At 37.8% G+C, this 15,294-nt stretch overlaps 1 pseudogene; it reads left to right on the forward strand.

The window, feature by feature from the left end:
- LOC131555432 (centromere protein J-like) overlaps positions 1–15,294 on the forward strand; it is a 40,897-nt pseudogene that overhangs the window by 18,576 nt on the left and 7,027 nt on the right.

Genomic DNA, 15,294 nt, shown 5'->3' on the forward strand with positions numbered 1-15,294 from the left:
TTAAATTAGACATCAAGGTTGACTCTGTTTGCTCCATAATAACTGGTGTCTTATGTGCCACTGCTGTGAGAATGGGGGCATTTCCAAATACAGGTTTTATATAAAGGTCATGTACAGTGTGAGTGTTCTGCTTTTTGCCGTGGGTACAGTTTGAGATGAGCTTATGCCTGACACCTCTAGGTGTCAGACTCAGCATTTGGTTCAGCTTGGTGACTTGGAAGTTTCATCACTTGTGTGTTTCATCACTCAGAAATTTTCTCCAGGTCTCCTTGGCAAAACAACATTTCAAAATTATGTATTTATGTAAAAACTATTGCAAAAACTACTGAGAAAACTACTCTAAAAATTATTGTAAAAACTACTGAAACTTCCCCTGAAAACAAAGAAGGACAGAACTTTTCTTATCTTCTATCATATAGACATTTAGCACCATCTTAACCCTTTGAGTCTACTAATGAATGAGTTAATGGAAGCATCACATAGAGACTGCTTCTAAAACAGTGTTTCTCCCACCTTCCCTGGAATGTCAGGACTGTTTCTTATGTACTTAGTGATCCGTACCCAGAGTCTTTCAGATTTCTGGTGTCTCAGTTTCTCCAGTTATTGTAAATATCTTCCTTTCTGGAGAATGATTCTGTCTGTGATTGTCAGGATTTAATTTTTATTTTCTTCCAGAGGAAGCCAAAAATAACACCTTCAAAGGTTTTTTCTGAAATTGAGAGAAGGCATGGCAAGGCTCAGAAAAATTAAACAGAAGACTTTAAAAGAAGACAGCAAGCATTCTAAACCAGAAGACCTGGCTTGAATTACTGGGGTCATTTGTCCTAGTCTGACCAAGTGAACAGAGGCATACTGCAGCCAGGGGAATGTGCTCAGCTAAATCTGCAGGTCAGTAGCTCCATGCAGATGGATACACATGAAAAAAAAGCAGACTGTGCTTTGGCTGACAGGGAGACAAAGGTTAAGACTGACTGTGAAAAAAAAGTAGTTGAACAAAGTGCAGAAGAAAAATAAGATGGGGGAGATGAAGACTCAAAGGAAAATCTTGGTGACTCACCACAGAGAAGATGGCCTGAAATCCTGCAACCATGTCCCAAGACAGTGACAGACACAAACCTACAAGTAGGTGAGGAAATAGAGACTCATCACATGAATCCTCTGGGAAAAGCAGGCAAAACTGCTGGAAGATTTGTAGAGGGTACTCTGCAAAAGGACCTAGGTAGGGTGGATCAGCCTCTGGAAGGTCATCTCATAGAGAGAGCAAAAACTCCCTAGGAAGTAGGATGTAGATACAAATCACATCCAGGAGGCAGAGTGGAGAACAGGTCCTGCATTCACACAAGGTCAGAAGTGGGTTCAGGTCTGCCCACAGGATGTTGTTCTGGGGAGCCAGAACTCAGAAACCCAAGGCAAATCCGTACTGGGCTTAAGATGGTAAATGTCAAGATAATATCAGTTACTTGTAGCTCACCTGAGGCTGTGGAGAAGGAAAGTTCATCCTCAACCTTGCAGCAAGAGTGGAAAAGGAAGGGAACAGTCTTCTCGACACAGGAAGTTGCATCTTTTTCCTGTGAGTCAATTTGCTTACCCCCAAAAAGGGATGATGACCCCAAATCTCACCATGCTCAATATCCCTCCCAGCATGTGCCTCAGGGAGCAGATCACTCTGACAGACATTTGGATCTTTCTGATGGTGATTATCCCAGCAATAAACCCAGTGGAAGAGAAGAAAAATCTCTGTTAGGAAATACAGCAGATCACCACCAGGAAAACAATATATATTCAAGCAATTTCAGGTCAACAAGATGTCTCCTGCAGCAGAAGCAGAAGTGATTCTCGTGCTGGAGCTATTGGTCTGAAAGAGAGCAAGGCTCGCTCTTCTGTTCAGCAGTCCCTATTTCATTTCACAAGATTGAAAAGGAGAGAGCATGAGCTTGAGTCAAAGAATGGGAAGAGGGCCAGCAATGTTAAAAGCTTACATCTGCCATCTTCAAGAGTGGAGTTTCCTACTTTCAAAATTAAAGAATCCCCTGAAGTGGAGGAACTACAGAAAAAAAACTGTTTGCAGAGACATTGGGTAAGAGCAACCCAAGTATTTGCACTACTAAGACCTGTGGGAAGGGAATACTTGCATAATTAGGCAAACCGCATCAATTCTTTTTGATAGATTAAGCAATAAATCTTACTGCACTTATGAAGTCTGTTTCTTCTGGACAGGTATCTATGATAATACCCAGAACCTTCACATAAAGGTTCTGGGTATTATCATAGATACCTGTCCAGAAGAAACCTGGAACAACCTTAGGGAGGATTAGAGACTGATGTACACCACAGAAGAATCCCTTCACTGACTGTGGTGAGAGAAGAACATGAGGAAGCAACACATTTTTGCAGGTAAATGTGTACACACAAGAAACTGATTTGTGTGTGCAGTGAATAAAATATTTCTTTTAGTATCCTTAAAACGAGGTTGCTAAATTCTGACTTACCAGATAGTTTCTTTCCAGGGACATCTGTGTTGTTTTTGAACTGAAACACTTATTTAGCCATCTAGATTAAAAGTAAAGCACCTCACTGAAGGAGGCCAGCTCTCAAAACACTTCTGCAGTTAGGGTCTAAAGCTGAGTAATGCCAAATGCTTCCCATAATTTGCTGAATATCTTTGGATTACAGTGAGAGCAGTAAGAAGTCATGCTAATTTTTTTTTAATATAAAATCAGGCTGCTGACAGAGTAAAGGATAAACTTCTCACATTCACATCAGGGTAGCACATATTTCTGAGGTTAACAAAAAGTGTAGAGCACACATCCATGCCAACAGCATTCTTATTTCAGGAATACTAATCTTTTGATCAGAATGAGGATGTGTTTGATACCATATAAATTTAAGTTGAAAATTCAAGAGAGCCACTTTTGTAATTTGTAATTATTAAATGCTGTAAAAGTTTTAGTTTGCTTTGGTTTTTGTTTACATCTTCATGGAAGAAAAATAACACAAAATCCCTGCAATGAATAATTTTGGAATTATGGGGTTTGTAACGGAAGCGTCTTTGCAGCACTAACTAGTGTAGGCTAAACAAATGCCTCTAATTAAAATTGAGCTTACTTACAATCAAATAAGAATATTTAATGTGATGAAATCTATTAGAAATTAGTAGGTGCTATCTATTATAAACACAGGAGCGATTCTTTTCCTCTTGCATTTCAAAATTAGTTCTTAACTGGTGCAAAATTAGCATAATTTAGTATTTAGTATTTAGTTTTTAGTATTTAGTTTTTAGGCTTTTTTAGTTTTTGGAGCAAAGTAAATTATGCAAAGTAAAAAGTTATTTTTCAGATCTGCTTGTCCATTCTTCTTCTTTTCAAAGATGATGGGAGTAGTGCAGAAGGCTATTTTACATTTATTGGTTTGTATCATTTTCTCCTCTAGCTGCCTTTCAACAAATTGCTCGCACTGTATTAAAAATTAATGATTTCATTAAAGATCCTTCCTGTATCTCTTGTTGACCATGATAGGTGTTCCAGATGTATTTGTGGGATCTGGCAATTCATGAAACTACTAATGAAATTAAGTGCTGCTTTTATTTTTACTGCTGTAAATTTTGACTCTGGAGTGATGTGCTGGTGCAGAATTACTGCAGTGCCAAATTCTGCCAGCACTCTATTCTCTGCCTGCTGACTGTGCTGCCTTACCAATCAATTACTTTGGCTTTTTCATAATAACGCATATTTTTAAAAGAGCTTGCATGGATTTATTCATGTCATTAGCCACAGTGGCCTCTAGCATTTCCACACAGATGTTTATCCAAAAATGCCTGCCCAGTATAATGTGTACATATTTTCACTCATTTTTTCTAATTTATGAGCTAAAACTAATTGCAAAAGGCAGCTTGTCCTCCCTGGCTGTGTTGGCCCTGTGCTGATTTATGCAATCCAAGAATCTGCTTTGCATTTTTAAATCAGTAACCCTGTTAGGTGCATAAGATGACTGCCCATTGATAACAGTTCACTTGTGCTGCGTGACAACTTGTGCTCTCTGGAAGCAATGAAAATCCTTTTCAGAGCAGCACAACATGCCCAAACCTGCCCAAACCTATCCATTCCTTTGTTTCCAAGCACTTTGTTTTCAGACCTTTCCAGGCACAAACTATATAAGCAAGAGGGTAAAACCAGTTGGGATGCAGTGTCTTGTGTGTGTCTGGTGCCTAAGAGAGCCTGGACAGTGCTCAAGGCAATAACCTGTGTCTCCACCCCTGCAGCACTGAGGCTGTTCTGCTGGCACTGGGTGTCAGCCAGAGGATTCTGTGATGGTTATTCTCTTGTTCCTCCAAGAAGTGCAGCTTATTTGCCATTTTTAATGCACAATTTCCTTATACTATGGAATCTGCACACTTTGTGGACCAATGGCAGCAGCCACCGTATTGGTGGTTGGTTAATTTTTTCCTACCTGCATCTCACTGAAAAACCTTGTCTCAGAAAAAAGACTTTTGCTTCACCTATGTTCTTGCTTCCCAGGCAGCCCTGTATCAATTTTCCTCATGCAGAGGTGTGCCTGGCATGCAAGCAAGAATTTCAGTCCATGCAAAGTGCTTAGCCATTTCTAATGTATTTTCTGTGTTCTGCACCTAGCTCCTATTTGTAATTTATAGCTGGGTTATGAACTGTTTGTCAGCAGCTCCAAAGAAGTGTAAACAAGTGCTTCTGGTATCCTTGGTTATTGCATTTCCTCTGGTCAGGGCCTGTTTTCTAGCCTTGACTTTACACAGTACTGTTCAATCCACAGTGGAAAATGACATACATAGATCTTGCATCTTACTGTTTTTATAGTGCATTGTATTTCAGAGTAACTAGTCTGGATATGGAGGCTAGACATAATCACATATGGGCTCTATTTGCTCATTCAGTTTGATTATTTTGAGGAGAATTAATACTTATATTGACTGTTGCTGAGGCTTTCTCCACCCTGCCTTTAACCAGAATATTAGTCAAGTTTATTTAGAATAGAAAACAGCAACAGCAATGACATTAGGTAATTAATTACAAAGAGCAGCAGGATATAGGGAGTTTGTTTTTCTCTTAGTAGCTGTGAGAACTTTCACATTTTGCTCCTGAGATGCTAAACTCTGTTACTGAGAGGGAAACATGAGGTCATGGCTGCCTCAGGGCTGAGGTTATATGCCTGTAGTTCATGTTTCTTTTTGAGTAATAGTGAAGGACAGATGGTGGCTGTACGTCATGAAGGGAGCTGGAAGCTCACTTTTTATTTGTTAGCAGGAAGCTCACAAATAATTTCATGTCAGATTAAAAATTAACTAAGAAGTTAGACCACAGTCAAATAAATAAGCTCTGCTTGCGGACATGGAAAGATTTGTATTCTTCTTTGTATTTGACTCATGTTTCTGAGTGTTTAGTGCATTTCCAGATCAGTCCTGTTTTGAGCCATTGAGTTCAAAGGCAAATCTCTTCTGAACACCCACATTTAACTCTTGGAGCATGTTTACCTGTGGAAAATCAATACTCTACCCCATTTCATTTGGGTCCATGGCTAATCTGACTTGTAGTAATGACTGGGCAGATGAAAGTACAGCCCAATGTCCAGCTTTGCGTGATTGCAGGGCTTCAAAGATGTGCTGGCCGGCAACAAGCTGTGCCTTCCACAGGTCTGCCCTAATTTAGCTATCTGAAAATAAAACTTAAAAGCCTCTAAGTTCACAGTCATTATATTGTCAAAAATGTCAATTAGAATTCTTTCCAGCTGCTAAATAGAAGAAATTTTGCAGGTGAACGCATGCATGAGTGTTCCCAGGGAGGAAGTACCTTAATTTTGACAAGTGCTGATAACTGCTTGCCACTCCCAGCAGTATCAGCATATGAAGGACATGCCCAAGCCCTGCAAAGATCATGCCCAAAGAAGGTACATTTGAAGACAGTCCTTCATTACAGTTTCATATGCCAATTTCATACTCTTTGTTTATTTTGTGAACAGAACATGAATAGACCAGCTCGAGACTGTCAGGAGCCAGGAGTTGACTCACACTTTGGAATACAATAGAGATCAAGCTCACTTACTGCAGAAAGAAAAAATTGCCCAGAGCAAGTTCAAAGGAACAGCTAGAGTCACTGGAGAACATGTGAAATCAGAAGAAATGCAAGTAAGCTATCTTCTGTAGAATAAATATGCAGTTCTTATCAATTAATATCCTTCCACACAAACATCCTGTGTTTTTGCCTGTATCTTTCCATTTTCTACACATGGCAAATAATTGATGCCACTTCTTTAGAATAGTTAGATATACAGTGAAGATTTTAATTTTAATAATATATTGCTTTGTCTCGTGTTTTAAATGTTCATCCCTTTCTTTTGTATAAGAAAAAAAATCAGGTTGTGCCTACCACTTTTTAAGGATGTTAAAATATTCCCACATTCCTCATACTTCCTTGTACTGATTTGCTCAGCTGAGCTGACTCTTGAAAAATTTCCAACTCCTGCATAGTGAACTTTCCTACTTGTAAATATTAGACACAGTTAATGGCCATCATTCTTATTCCTGTGCTGAATATTTGTTATTATTTTTTTATTTAAACTATCCTGATCTTTGGCTTTGAGGTATTTACGTGCTATCTAGCCCTGTGTCTAACAATCTAACCTGCCTAATTACATCCCCAAATCATTTATTATGGTTTTTTTTTTTCTAAATTCCTTTAGGGGATTCCATCTTTTAAAAGATTTTTATTTCAGACTTCTTAGTGATAAAATCATCTCTGATTATCTGTGGCCATTATCCCTATTAAAAAAAAACTAGACATAATATGACTTGAGGGGCAATTTTCTAAAAGAATCACTGATAAACAGAGAAAAAAAATGGTAAACCATGTGAAGCCAATGACAGAGATGGGGCAGCTGAAAGATATATTTTTACAAAATAAAAGAATGGGCAATAGTAAAGCTCAGAAATGTCTGGAACAATGTTTTGCTGCAAAAGGATATCTAAACCAAACTGATATATCTGACAGCAAACTGACAATTTGAATTACTTTCATGATCAAAAAAGTTTCAGAACAACTAAAACTGGCAACATAGTACTTTGTTCAAAATTTCTATACTTTATTTTTCATTTGTACATTTTTGAGATACATATTTTTGGACCATACATATAGTAAATGTTTTTTCTCCTTATCTTGCATATTTGTCTACAAGTTGCATTTTCAACAGGAAATGTTTCAGTGAGGCCATTTTAGTATTTTGATTTTAAATGTTTTGAATGTACTCGCTGCACAATATTTTAAAGCATCAGTTTTCTTTTCACACGGGTTTAGAAAAAAAATGAGAATTTTTGCCAGGGAATAGTTGTGTTTCTTAACTATGCCTAGCTCTAGAGATGGAATTTGATAGAATTGCTTTAATTTTTTGTTCCCACCTGAAATACGTAATGAGGGCCAGTTCAAAAATTTAATTTTCCACAAAACAAAACCAAAATATTTTGAGGTTAGTTATCTCTGTAACTCCCAACTTCAGAAGTCTGCTGCTTCTAGAAAATGGCTGGATGTGCCAAATTCAGAGGTGGCAGCTCACAGCTAAGAAAGGAATGTAATCAGGATCAAATGGGCAGACACACAAGTGTCTGCAAAGTGAGAAAGGGTTGCATTCAACAATTGGTTGACTACAGAGCAAACTGCACATTTCTAGCTCGACTCCACCAGTATTCTCTTTGCACTATCCAGCATTAGTGCCCTGAAGGAGAAGGACCCAGTGTTTGCATCAGCATGGGTGAAGGAAGAAGGGAGAAGGCAAAAATGATGGAGATGGAAGCATATGGAAATGTCATCTCCCAATTTCATTACTTTCATTTTCAATTCAATTGAAAATTATGTCTTTGCAATCCCCTGCTGTTTGTGAGAAGGATCAAAGTATTCCAGTCCCCTTTTAACCACATGAAGATCTGAGTACCTGACATTCTTGTCATTAAAATCTAGCTTGCATTCTAGCCTTTTCTTAAAGACATTAGTTGACATTTAATGCTGATTATTTGCATGATTAGTTTGAATTTTCTTCAGCACGGACTTGTGTCTGCTCATTTTGTAACAATTGGTTTGTTTTAAATATAGGAGTTTGCAAAGTAGTTTTTTGTTGTTGTTTGGGGTGTGGGTTTCTTTGTTGAAATAATTTCAAATGTGATTTTTTTTTTATTGCATACTTTAATACTGTAGACCTATAAGCAGAACAAAAGGCTCCATGTTTGTTTCTGGATATGTAAGGTGGGCATGCCTAGGTCAGAGCAGGCAATGTCATGGCACACTTCTATTTTTTCACTGACAGATATTAAAAGAGCAGATTGCTGGACTGCAGGAGGAGCTCCAGAGAACTGAGTCCTACTGGCGTGCTGCCTGCAGCAAACTGAGAGACCAGGTTGAGTTGCTGACCAGGCAGAATATGGAGCTTTGAGATGAGCTCAGAGCTTCAGGATATCAGAGACAGAAAGCAGAAAAAAACCTCAAAGCTATAACTTTCATGGACAGAAAATCAGAGACCCTGGTAGTGGCAGATACCTTCTGCTTAGTACTGTTTGAAAAATTCAGTAGTTTTTTCTTTGGAGCTGTCATGTGTGAATACTGTCCCTCCTCCCCTGCTTAGCCTGAAGGTAGGAAAGTCAGCTCTACAGTGAGCCATGTTAAAAGGCACTCTTTGTGTGGCCCTCTTCCACCTAGCCTTTTTGTCCAGGAGGTGTGCAGCTTTGCCAGGTGATACAGCCAGCCTATCATAGACACTTAGGTCAGATATCTCCCTCCACTAACCAGGAAGGAACTCTAGATAACTAATTTACTTTCAGTGACTAAATTAAAGCCTCCTAAAAAGCCTCCTGAAAACAATTCTACTCTTTATATATATAGTGCCATTTACCTGTTCCATAAAACATCTCTTCAGCCTGGAAAAAATACAGCTGGACCTTCTATTAAATCTTAGTTCTTATTTTAAACTGTAAATTTTAAACTGCTGTAAACTTTCTGGAAGGAAACACCATCAGTGGCTTGCCTTACAGAAGCACAAGTTGAATTCTTGAATAGGAGTTACACTAGGATGAAGCAGGAGGAATAAACAGAGTGGAAAATACAGCTGGCTAATGTAAATGTCTTTGCTAATCTCTGGAAATCAAAATGATTTAATCACAGGTTTACAGAGTGTCTTGTAATATTTTATTCAATATTTCACTTGTTTAATGTACTTGTAGGGTTTTACTTGCTCCATTAGTATATAACTGAGTAACTTCTTGTAGGGGAGTTAAAGGAAATGAAAGTTACTCACTTTTTACACAGGAGAGAGCAAGTCTTGGTGAAATTAAATGGTTCGCACTAGAATTCAAAAGAAACCTGAAATTTGGGTTGAGTGGATCATTTTATTCCCTTGTGCGTATTCAAGGGAGAAAAATACATGCTTTGAGGGATCAGTTTCATCCTGTGTGTGTCAAGGAAACTAGAAAAAACAATTATCTCCTAGGTGGTCTAGTCTGATGAGATGAACCATACACTTCTGCAGAACCTAGAAGAAATGAAATGGCTGAACCTAGAAGAAAATGAAATTGAGACATTTTCTCTTAGGCATTTCTCTAATTTTTAAATCTAATTTCTAGTAAGGTATCTTCAAAAAATGTTACAACCACCAACAAACCTATCCTTTGCTTTATTGGAATGTAGTTTTGTTTCTCTTTTTTTATTTTATTGTAATGGACTCGTGAATGAAATTTTTCACCTAACACTTACATTTCACTTAAAATGTAATTTGAAGTTAAATTTCACTCTATTTTTACTTTTCCCAAACTTATCTGCTCTTATGACTCATCATTTTATAGATTGTGAAGGTCAGAAAAAAAAGATTAGTCACAGGCACAAAAATCAAAATATGTAAAAATTCCAATAAAAGCAAGGATAAAAAAAGCTAAGTAACTTCTGCTGTTGGCCAGATTTCTGTTTTATTTCTACCACTTTGCTGATGTAAAACTACTACTCAAGACACTGAATATTTTTGGTATGTGAAAGTAATACTAAGATACACTATATGAAGATGCTAGGATGGTACCTACAAAGTTTTGGTCTGATACTGGGCACTTTCAGACCCTAGCAGAACAGCATGTGGAATTTCATTTATTGTGTTTAAATATCATAATTTTTATGAAAAGACAATGGCTTTAAATTTGAGTCAGATGGCTTTGAAGGTGGTCTGATTCTACTAGGTGTGACTTGAACTTAAAATTACATATTTATAACAAATTCTCCACTATGTTTCAGAAGCTATTCTGTGAGGGACAGCATCTTCATCCACACCAGAAGAAAGTTCATGGAGAGATAATCACAAGAGCCACATCATCTCTCATGTGGGGCTGAAGACATCTTTGCAAAAACACTTCCTTAATGATGTGAATAATAAAGTATGCATCCCTGCTACCAGTAGTCACTTTTCCAGAGTTTCAAATACATATTTAAGAGAACGTTCTTTGGAATCAAAATTTCCACAAATGTAAGTGTGTATAAGCATGATCATATTTTCTTGCTTGTGCATAAATTGAATTTATGAATTGTATATTTTCTTTTGGTTTTGCAGTAACAGGAGAAAAAAACATTTTCCCCCCCTCTTTTCTAGACCTAACTGAATTGTGTGTTGTTTTCAAAGAGTTTTCCAAACTTGTTGCAGCTGCTACTCCACAGGCTGATTTTACAGGGAATGCCCTGTAAAACCATAAATCTAGTATTTAGCCTTGGCAAACCATAAATCTAGTATTTTGCCATTTGAGGCTTTACTTGCCAATATGTAACATTGTCCTTCTCCCAGTTCAACTCAGTGGGAAAACCACTCTGATTTTTACAAGCTGTGACAAGTTAGCTCAGTATGTCAAGTCAGATGCTTATTTCTGGCTAGTGTGCCCATGACTGCTCCTCCACAGCCAGCTTACCACATTTCTAACACATCTCATTGTTTAGAATTTAGATATATAAATATCTCTTTATGCTTTTCTTTCTTTTGGCTTTGCATTTCTTGATTCATATTATGGACACCTTGGATATTACAAGTCCCTTTTCTCACTTTTGGTCAGATTTGGTTGAAATCTATGCTGTGTTCAAGTGTAAAATCTCTCTGAAATTAATCTTCTCTACTGGAAGCTATTCCTTTGGCTACAGGAAAACTTGGATTAGCCAACACACTCTGCTGTCTGCCTGTATAGGGACTGAAATAAAAGGTAAAAGATATCAGATGAGAAGGGAGGCAACTGTTCCACCATAGTGAGCATGACAGCGTGTCCGTGTTTGAAAGTCACTAGACAGTAATTTCAATGAATTCTATACAGTTCCAGATATGAAAAGAGATATTGATGATTTCCTCCTATGGCACACAGCCACGGGCAATAAAAATTGTGACTTCAGCAACAGTTTTGAGAAGGGAGAAGTTGAGGACAGCAGACTTTTGGGCTCACTGCTATCTGGGCTTTCGCCATCTAGCCAGGGTTGGATCCAGTCCAACTGGAATCCAGCACAAGCATGAGCTAGACTGGTGGGCATAGTGCCCAGATGTCCTGAGTGAACTCTAAAATATTTGACAGAGACACATGCTCTTTATCTGATCTGATGGCACAGAAAGACTTTACAGTGAATAGAGTGGCTGCCAATTGTTGTACTCTAGAATTGAAGTCTCAGGTAAATGGAACATTAAACAGAAGCCCAAAATCCATGTCATAGCAATAGAGCTGCACATGGTGACTCACTTGCATTTTCTTTGCATTTGAGCTCTTTTGCTAGCAGGTGGATGCTTTCCCTCACAGATCCTGTGAATCTGGATAATTCTGAATTTTGGATGTAGATTAAAAAAACCTATCATACTACTTCTATCCAAAACTGAGAAACAGCATAGGGACACATCAAGTGAATAGGGGTTGTCAGGGATTGGAATGGGCTGAACAGAGAAGTGGTGGCATCACCATCCTTGGCACTGTTTAAAAAATGGGTGGATATGGCACTTTTTGACATGGTTTAGTGGTGGACTTGACAGTTCTATGTCAACGGTTGGAACTGATGATCTGAGAGTCTTTTGCAACCTAAAATATTTTATGGTTCTAGGCTTGGAAAATGTGCATGTCTTCTATAACATATGTAAGTTAAAGCTAGCTTGGACTGGTGAGTTTAATCAGCTGTAACCACAAAAAAATTGCTATCTGACTTTTTTTTTGTCAAATCTAATAGAATTTGAGGATGTGCACAAAAACAGTTGGTGATCAAGTCTGAATAATTATCAGTTTTTATATCAGTTTCATCTTTGTTAAAGGTACAAATATTTTGTAGACATGATTTTATGAAGTAAAAGAAAAAAACAACCAAGAGCTGGCCCACATCTCTGAAAAATATGTATTCTGGTTACCTATAATACTTTTAAGGAAGACCTCTATTTGTGCTGTAACATGACCTAGCTGGTGAGGAACTGTCCAATTCAAGTTGTGCTTTAGTGAGACAAGAGAAATGTCCATTTTAACTGCACATCATTAATGATTCTTTCAGACTATGAACAGATGGGCCAAAATAGTTATTATTTATTAATTATTAATGCTTACTAACATGTATACTCTGAAAACAACTTGATTTCTGAATGCAGCTCATTAGTTAGAGCAAGTTGCCAGTTTCCGGTCCAACATGCACCTGTGGACAGATTTTCATTATTTCTGTGAAAAAAGATGAGTTTATTTGCCTGGCAGGGTTGGAAGTGTGAGGAGGGATGGGGAATTCCACTGAAAGGTATACTGATAGCACTTTTTAACATTTCAGCCAAGGTCAAATATGCTTACTTCCAACCTTAGATGGATTTTGCTGTCTAATCTTGCAAGGGGTTTTGATGACCTTTGAGCATATTATTTCCTTGCCTGTGAACATTCTTCTGACAGTTTACTAACCCTCAAGTAGGAAAGGTCTGTGAATATGTGAACAGACTTTCACAGCATTTGAACTTTGCTTCATCCATGAGTACTTGCTGCTTTTTCCTAGGTTTTTGATTTGTTAGAGGGAATGTGAACCCTACATGACACAAACTGTGATTTTTGAAGGTAATAAGAGACCCTTATTTATGAGAATTGACAAGTGAGAGATTTCTGGGACAATTTGTTGAAGAACTGTAGATATTAACAGCCGAGAGGCTAAAGCTTATTACAAAATGTAACTGATTATTGTTGAGCATGAAGATCCAGGAGAACATATTTTTAGAATTCCTTGGTCTAGGTGGACACTCGGTAACAATACTTCCTCCTGCTCTCCACCGCCTTCCTGATAGCATAGATCTGTAGAACTAGAGGAATTTCAAGAGGTCCCTGCTTTTGCCAAGAGCTGATCAGTGTCATTGGTGGCAATTCAAGCTGTGTTTCACCAGCTTCCATGACAAAGATACAGAATGAACTGCCTGTATGTTCTTTTATGAAGTTAAGTTTCATTACTAAACTACACCTCTCTTCTTGTCACCAGCTGATATGGTGATTAATATTTTTTGTTTTCTGTGAAGATTGGAAAAAACCCTATCTACCTTGTGCATGTTGGGACACTCCTTCTTCCTCTAACCCTGTAGCCCCTTTGCATCAAGGGTTTGCATTTACTGGTCATCCACATATTTCTAATGAAGAAAATTGAGATAATTTGATGGCTTTGTTTATGAAAGCAATGGAATTGAAAGAATCTTTATCAAGAACTCAGTCATATGTGATTAGTCCAAATACTTAGTATTTGAGTTTCTTTAAAAGTGCAGAGCAAAGTTGTAGTGGTTGCCTGGGGTACAGTGATGGCTCTGAATTTTCAAATGATCTCTTAGACTGACATTCCTCTGAATGAAAACAGAGACTGCATGTGATTCATGTAAGCCTGTCTGGATTCCTTTGACATTATTGCTTTAAAAATAGGCAATGCATAAAAAATGAAACAATGGCATGTGTAACAGGAACTGTTCTGCATGGATGCTCCATCAGCTGAATTGGCTGATACATCTCATCATGTTCATGGAAACAGTGCTACTTTCTCTGACTACATCTGGCCATAAAGTATCTTCTATTTACAAGTCGTGGGTAAGGTTTTTACAAGCTTCAATTGCAACATTCTTTCTATAACAAACCACAAGGAAAACAAATGCTGCCACATGTTTGTGTCTCCCTGAAGCTGATGAATATTTGAGCTGCTGTGGCCCTATTGGCACTTTCTGAAGATGGTGATCCAGCTGGCTCAAAACTAACCAGGGAGCAGGAAAAGAATTCATCTCTGCCTGATTCTACTCAATGAACCAGGTTAATTTCCTTCTGTAGCTGCTCTTGCCTCATAAAGGAGTGACTGGAAAAACGTAGCTGGGGATATAAGAAAAGGAGTGAGACTCCAGCAATCTGGGCTGAAATTGGTTTGGGCTGCTGTGAAACTGCTGCAATGGCTTTTCAAGTTCCTTTAAATGATTTGGTAGTTTCAGTCTTGAGATATTTAACAATGAAATGATTGATTGTGTACTCTTTCTTTCTTTCTATCTCTGCAATTTCTGAGCTAATATCTCTTCATCAGAAATAGTCTTAAAGGTCCTCAGTTCTATACCTTTTGTCTCAACCTGAAGTCCCAGGCATATTTTGACAGTTTGCCCATCCACTTTTATTTGAAAACCTGATTATGTTTGAAGAACTCAGGCATATCCACACAATCTGCCTGGAGAAAATATCACCAAATGTCAAATATAAAAGATATTCTTTTTAACAATAAATTCTATTAATTTATGTACTTTCCAACAACCTTGTCTGAAAGAGGTAATCAGTTGCCTTTCTCTTGCTGAAAACTGTTTTATGCTTGGAGGAAAAATTTAGCCTTTTAAAATCCTACAGTTTTCTGGTGTTGCAATAGGATTGCTTTCTTGGCTTCTTCCCTGTAAGCATACATTAAATTGTAATGTCATCTATTAATATAAATAAGGCATCACCAACCACAGCAGCAGCAGATACCCTAAATTTCACTGATCACATGGAGAAAATTTTGCAGCTACCAAACATTGACCATTGTTATCAGAGAAGGAGCAGTGCAGTATTCCTGTCTGTGCTTTGCTAGACCCATGTCCCTTGAGCAATAACTCATGGACTTGAGTAAATTAAGCTGATGGCAAATATATTCTTTCCATTAATAGCTTACACACATCTTCTCAAGCAGCCACTCTTCAGTGTATGAGTCATTTCAAAATCAGAGTTATTGGTGCCATTTCCAACTTTTTTTTTGATTGTTTCTTTGTTTCTTACTATAATGCACTTGGAAGCTTTGC

The sequence above is a fragment of the Ammospiza caudacuta genome, chromosome 3, assembly GCF_027887145.1.
Source record: "Ammospiza caudacuta isolate bAmmCau1 chromosome 3, bAmmCau1.pri, whole genome shotgun sequence".
In the NCBI taxonomy this organism is placed as follows: domain Eukaryota; kingdom Metazoa; phylum Chordata; class Aves; order Passeriformes; family Passerellidae; genus Ammospiza; species Ammospiza caudacuta.